Here is a 6,656-nt window from a genome sequence, read left to right as displayed (position 1 = left end):
TTCAGATGGGGCTGACACACCAGCCAAGCATAAATACCATCATTCACAGTTGGTAATAGGTCCTGTGGTGACACAGCCAAGAGAAAGGTTGGACTCGATGGCCAAAATCTGGTGTAGTGTCATGGGGAGGAGAAAGAAGGGTTAGGGGATAAATTCATGGGGTCCTGCACACTCTGAGAAAGAGGAATCAGAGCAATAAGTGACCAAAATACTTCCTGGGTTTCCTAGGCTGAGTTCTTCGACATGCATTTTACCGTCTCTTCTGTCAGAGCCCCTTCCCAGCAGGCCCCTAAACACTGGTCCCAGCACAGAGAAATATCAACTAAGCTGATGACTGACTGGTCGCCAAAACTACACCTATGGGAGCAATGGAGTTTTTTGGGTTTTTTGGTTTTGTGGGGAGGGAAACTTAAGGTCGAGCCTCAATCAGTTCGTTTTTTTTCCCTGTGAACCTACCAGTAAAAGAAATAAAATGTATCAAACAAAAAAAAGTTACATTCAACCCAAAACAAAACCTTTTTTGTGTAATTTGAATCCCTTTTACATTTTAAAAAATCGTTTAACTAAATGTTAAGAGAATTTTGGAATTCCCTTTTCTAAAGAAGACAGAATTTCCTTTTTCTAAAGGAAAATGATTTTTTACCTGATAACTTAAGAAAAAGCTTTATTTCCGATGTGGTGAAATGTTTGCATTTTTTTTTCTTATTTGGCATCATTGGCACTGAGTTGTGAAGTATCTGAGTGTTGTGGCAGTTCCGTTTTTCACCAAAAAAATGTTTTAGGTAAAAAATCTCATCCATTTCTAATTTAACTCTCTATATACATCCTTTAAAAAAAAACAGGTAAAATCAATGCCCGTCATATAAAATGGATTAAGAACGGATGGACTGATAGATCATGAAAGTAATTGTGAATGGACAAGAATCTTCCAGTGAGGGGGCAGGAGGAATTGTGGTGTCTTTACATGAATGTTTTATGCTGGTCAATAGTTTTATCATTGATTCGGAGGAAATTGTAAAATCATTGATGGTAAAAACTGCAGATGACACACAAATTGGAAGAGCAGTAAATAACTCAGAGGGCAGGACAACTGCACGGGCCAAGCACCATCACTCGGCGCCATGATCTCACTTCGGCAGCGTGTGTCTTGCAGCAGCCAGATGTCAAGTCTTAGGAGCAAAGACAGTGGGTCCCACTTACAGGATGTAATGCAGAGACACTGAATCTATGACATTAGAAAGGATTTGGGGATCGTGGCTGGTAACCAGCTGAATACGAGCTCACAGTTCAGTGCTCTTGGCAGGGATATTTGTTGTAGCCGTGTTGGTCTACAGACAAAACTCTTGGGTGGGAGGCAATGTCTTTTATTAGACCAACTAGTTTGTTGCAGAAAAATTTTGGCAGTTCATGACAGAGGATACCTGTATGAGCAAAAAAGGTAGCGTTTACCTTGGTACGTGGCATCAGTTGGCCCGTTGCAGGAATCCTGCGTCTGGTCCTGGGGTCGCGTCTCAGCACAAATGCTGAAATACAGAAAGTGTTCAAAAGGGAGCTCCGAGCATGATTTGAGGCCGGCCCTGCCAAGAGACACTTAAGAAGCTCAATCAATCTAGTGTATCTAAGGGAAGTTTAAAAGGTGATTTCATCACGATCTCTCAGTACTTACCAGGGGGAGTCCTCTCTGACAGTGGGCGACTTCTTAGCAGTTGAAAAGCCAGGTGTTTTTTAATTCAGCAGGGGTCAGAAACATTCAGCTGAGGAACAAAGTGCAGGCTGTTAAGGGTGAAGGTAATTGAGACTGGTTGTTGGAGCAGTTCACCTGAGGCGAGGGCGGACTCTCCGCCCTGTGATGTCTGTGAATCGAATTGGAAGTTTTCCTAAACTCTTAGCACTGGCTCAGCCTGAAGTTAAAGGCTCGCTAGGTGAGGTTTTCTGGGCTCTGTTACACAGGGAGTCAAGTTAGAAGATTATAACTGGCCTTAAGATCTATGAATCTATGCTCAAGAGAGACTTGAGTAACACTAGGGTTCGCATTGGCCATGTGCCCATTGGAGAAGGCGGTCATAGGATCATAGAAAATGAGGGTTGAAGGAACCTGAGGGGGTCACATCTAGTCCAACCCAGTGTCAAAGCAGGACCAGCCCCAACTACATCATCCCAGACAGGGCTTTGTCTAACCGGGTCTTAAACACCTCCAAGGATGGAGACTCCACCACCTCTCTGGGTGTAACCCATTCCAGTGTTTCACCACCCTCCTAATAAAGTTCTTCCTAATATCGAACCTCAACTTTCCTTGCTGCAACTTCTTTGGTCCTTAGTTATGACAGCCTTAGGCTGCAACATTGGTGACTTTGCTTTGCTTGGAAGTCTCCAAATTCTTTTTCTGGAGAATCTCACGCTTCCAAAACCTCATCCTAGTTTGCAGTCTAATTATAAGACAACAGCAGCCTCCACCAGCTTTACCAGCGATGTGCCGCTTGCTGCTAGCAATCGGAGGATACAGGCACAGCTGTGATTCTTGTCAGTCTCCCAAAGGCATTTGTCAGTCAGTGTCAACATGACATCCTGTTGTACGATTTGTCATGGCTTGGGTCTACACGTCAAGTTATTACTCGTTCAGTCTAACCGCACGGCACATTTGGTGACCCCGCACTTGGTTCCCCAGCCAGTCCCAGCCATGATCCGTAGGCCCACGCTATGACTGCCTGATTATTTATGCAAATGACTTGAATGCAAATCAGCTGCCATTAAGGCTCAGCTGCTATTTTAAGAAGCTTCACTCCAACCTGACATGGATGCGCGTCGGCGGAGAATGATCCAGGATCTGAGCTGACAGGAGATGGCTCCAAGAATAGACGAGACGCCAGCAAGGAACAGCTGCTCAATTCAAGCGCTCGATGAGGCGGCTTTTGCGTCGCGCGCCGTGTCGTGACCGCCTCACCGCCACCGTGCCCCGCGTGACGAAGTCCGACGCGGTGCAAGGTGAGGGCCCAGTGAGAAATGCTCTGGCTCCAGGTTGGAGGACACAGGCCTGCAGCTCTGGTGACCAGGGCTCAAGTCGCCTCTAATGCCGATCCTTATGCTGGAAAAGATTTGGGGTAGAAAATACCTGTTGCTCTAACTTTACGCAGTGCCTGACCCTCTTCTCAGCTGATGATACGAGACACCGGTGAATGCCAAATAATACAGGCAGTGGTTTCTCAGTCCTGAGAGTATTGGGTAGCGTGATGCAGAGGTGCATTTCCCACCCTGCACGGTCCTGCCCCCATACACTTCTTGGAAGTGTTGTAGGGTTTTGACAGACCCGTACAAACCCCACGAGAGAATCCTGCCCCACGCCCGATGAAATGCAACATCTCCCAGCTGTAATGCGCCTTCCCGGGCTAATGCACCACCTACTATTGCTTTTAAACCAGGCTGGAAGAGCCCAAGGCGTCTAACACCTTCTGCACCCGTGGTTTAAATCAGGGAGATGGTTCCCATGCCCAGCACGGGACGCGATTCAGCGAGCGGCGCTGACGGGGAAGGGGCTGTCTTTCAAGGTGCACGAGTGTCTCGTGGAGCACAAGGTGACCCTCCGCACCTGTGAAAGCTGGCGCGCGTCTCCACATCACTTGCCTTTCCCCACCGAGTGCGTGGTATCACACAGCTGCAAAATGCTGCCCATTTATCTCTTTCATCTCGGTGGTTTGGGAGATTAGGTTGTATTTCTCCTTTTATAGCTGAGGGTAGAACTCGTTCATTAAAAAAAACACACAGAGCGAGAGAGAGGACGAGCAGGCACGACGGTTTCCAGGAGCACGTTTTCCGTAATTGTATCCGTAAAGGTAGATATGGGGGGGAAACCCTCTCCAGGTCCATACATAATTTAAAGCTTCTAAAATCGGCTGTAGACCTATTGACCCCAGCTGATTTTGAATCCCCGTCTCACATGATGCTTCCTACGGTGGGGCTTAGATGAGAAGCACCTGGGTGGCAATTGAGCCTCCCTGCAAGGGACCTGGCGCATTTCACTCCCCGAAATGTGTTCCCTTGATCAATATTTTACAGCGGTTTCCAGTTACTGCCCTTCTAGGACCCAACCGAAAAGTGACCTGTTATTCTAGACGGCATCTGCGGCTCCCGAGGACCCGCTCTTTGAGGTCAGGCTGGAACTGGAGACAGGGCCAGAAAAAGGCACGGGCCTCATCGCCGACTTCGTGTGATGCCAGCCGCTGCACCGCCACTTCCCATGTCAATGCTGAAAATGGGAGATTTAAGCGATCCCTTGATCTTGAGAGGCTTAGGAGAGGGGGCAGGGGCCAGTTGTCGCATATTTTGCCCTGTCCTTTTGGCCACGGCCGAAATTCAGCCCAACACTTAAATGGAAACCGTGCGTGTTTCAATTCCTTTGGCGCCAAAGACGAAAAAAATGGGCAATTAAACCTACCTTTTTGATCCCAGGACATATGTTCCTCCACTTAAGCCTGCGGCTCATGTCCTGCAGCTACGTGCGCTTGCAACGCGTGGGGTTGGGTTTAGAGGGATCTCACCTTGCCTTATATAGAAAAAGCTTGGCAGCAGTGATGAGGTTTTCCATTTTTTTTCCCCCTGTAAAAAGTCAATGATTAGCCAATCAGAAGAAAGCATCTGGGTTTCCACAGCCCTGTGGGAATCACCCCACCGAACATTTTGGAGCTGGCCTTTGGAAAGCGGGTCAGCGCCGCGTAAAGCTGCTTGTTCTGCAGATCTCATCACTCCTTCTCTGTGTGAGAGGGCAGGCATTGGCGAGCCAATCTGCAGCCTTTTATTAGCATGAGCCTTGCACTAAAAGGCTTATAGTTTAAGTCATTTATCACCTTTCTTCTTAACAATATGATGAATAATTAACTTTTCTGACTAATCGCTCTCAGGTTTGGTACACTGCGTACCTTGTAATGGAGCACTTCGGCTTCCCAGTTTAAATATTAAAAACAAGGGCAACACATTGTATCATTGACCCTTGCAGTCTAGGGCGAGCGTTGCTGGAGTGGAATATCCCTCATTATCTTTCCCATCAAATGCATCGTCCCGTTCAGTCACTGATGGACCCTGATCCTGCAAGAAGAGGCATCTTCTCTGTCTTATTCTGCAGAACATTATTTTAGTGCTCAGAGAGGAGCGGCTGTTTTATTGACAGAAGTGGAACGAGCCCAACTAAATCATCTCTCAACGGAGGCAAATGCAGCAGCCGAACAAATGGAGCGTGCCAAAGGGCAGGTCTCTGCTTCTTACCTCCACGCTAAAAAAGCAGCTCCGACCAAAGCTCGTTTTCACACCGAAAAGTAGAGAGAGAGAAGCATGTCATCAAGAAACAGTGCTAGCAGACAGGCCCGTGATTCAGAAGTCAGCAATTACTCGTGAATCCAAACGGGTGATAAACGCGAGCTCGTGGCAAGGTCAGCGAGACCTGTCTGGGCCAGGCTTCTCCACTCGGGGCAAAGCTTCCTTGGAGGCCAGTTAGAAATAGGGTGTGCAAGGCAAAGCTCTTCCAAAAACAAACTGAAATTTCCAAGTTACTTTTATCTCAACACAAAGCTATTTTATCGCCCTTTTAATGGGGTGGGGGAACCCACCCTGGAAGCTGTCCTTCCCATTACAGTTATCTGGATAAAAAATGTCAATTAACAATTCAACTTAAAATAAATTTAAAAAAAGGAAGAAACTCTTGGAAAATGTTTGCAAAAAGCAAACAAGCCTGCAGTTCTTCACAAAAATAATTGATGTACTAATTAGGTGCTGTCGATGTAGTTCAACCACTGCTAAGAATGATGGGAAATTACAGGGAAAATCTTCCTAATGCACACAGTTTCTAGGAGTCCAAACAGCCCATCTCCATATTGTTGGGAGCTTGCAGACCGTCAGTGTTTAAAAGGATCATCTGCTGCCGGAGCGACAGTGCTAAGATGTTATGCATATGCTGAAGCCTGGGCAGGGTCGATTATTGGGACGTCCAGGGTTTCTCTTGCATTGGCAATTCAGTGACTGTGAGCAAATTGTAGTATTTGGAGCCAGCCATGGGTCCACTGAAGTCCCCTCTCTGCAGATTTCAGTGGCTTTGGATCTAGGACAAAGCCACTGTGATTCAATCCTGCTCTCCTCTCCAGGCCTGGACTCCTCTTAGGGCATCTATACACATGCTCCGGGGTGGAGGGGGGTGTTTTAATTAAAGCGGCTCTGAGAGCTGCTCTAATTAAAGCACCCTCAGAGTCAAGTATGTTCAGCGTCCACAATTCAAAATGGTGGCAAGGGTGCTTTAACTGAAGTTTGTTCAAGGAGCGTTAGTTAAAGCACCCTTGCTGCCATTTTGAAACACTGAATACATGTGATGTGAAGTCTGCTGACTTGCAGCAGACTCAATTAACTGAGTCTGCTCTGATGTGTGCTAATTAGCACGTGTCAGAGCACAGGTCCATCACATGTATAGGTGCCCTTAGGTAGCAACTAGCCTCTTGTCCCAAATTGCATGGCTGCTCACAGGAGGGCCTGGCTGGAATCATCTAACACATTTCCGTCGGGCATCTAAGTCGGGAGTTTGAACCCTGGTCTCTGGAGCAGTGTGTCATTGGTGCCAAGAAGGCGACCGGCATCCTGGGCTGCATCGGTAGGAGCGTTGCCAGCAGATGGAGGGCAGTGAT

Source organism: Gavialis gangeticus, unplaced genomic scaffold (assembly GCF_001723915.1).
Source record: "Gavialis gangeticus isolate Ggan-Ray unplaced genomic scaffold, GavGan_comp1, whole genome shotgun sequence".
NCBI lineage: Eukaryota > Metazoa > Chordata > Crocodylia > Gavialidae > Gavialis > Gavialis gangeticus.
Note: the sequence above shows the minus strand (reverse complement) of the source record.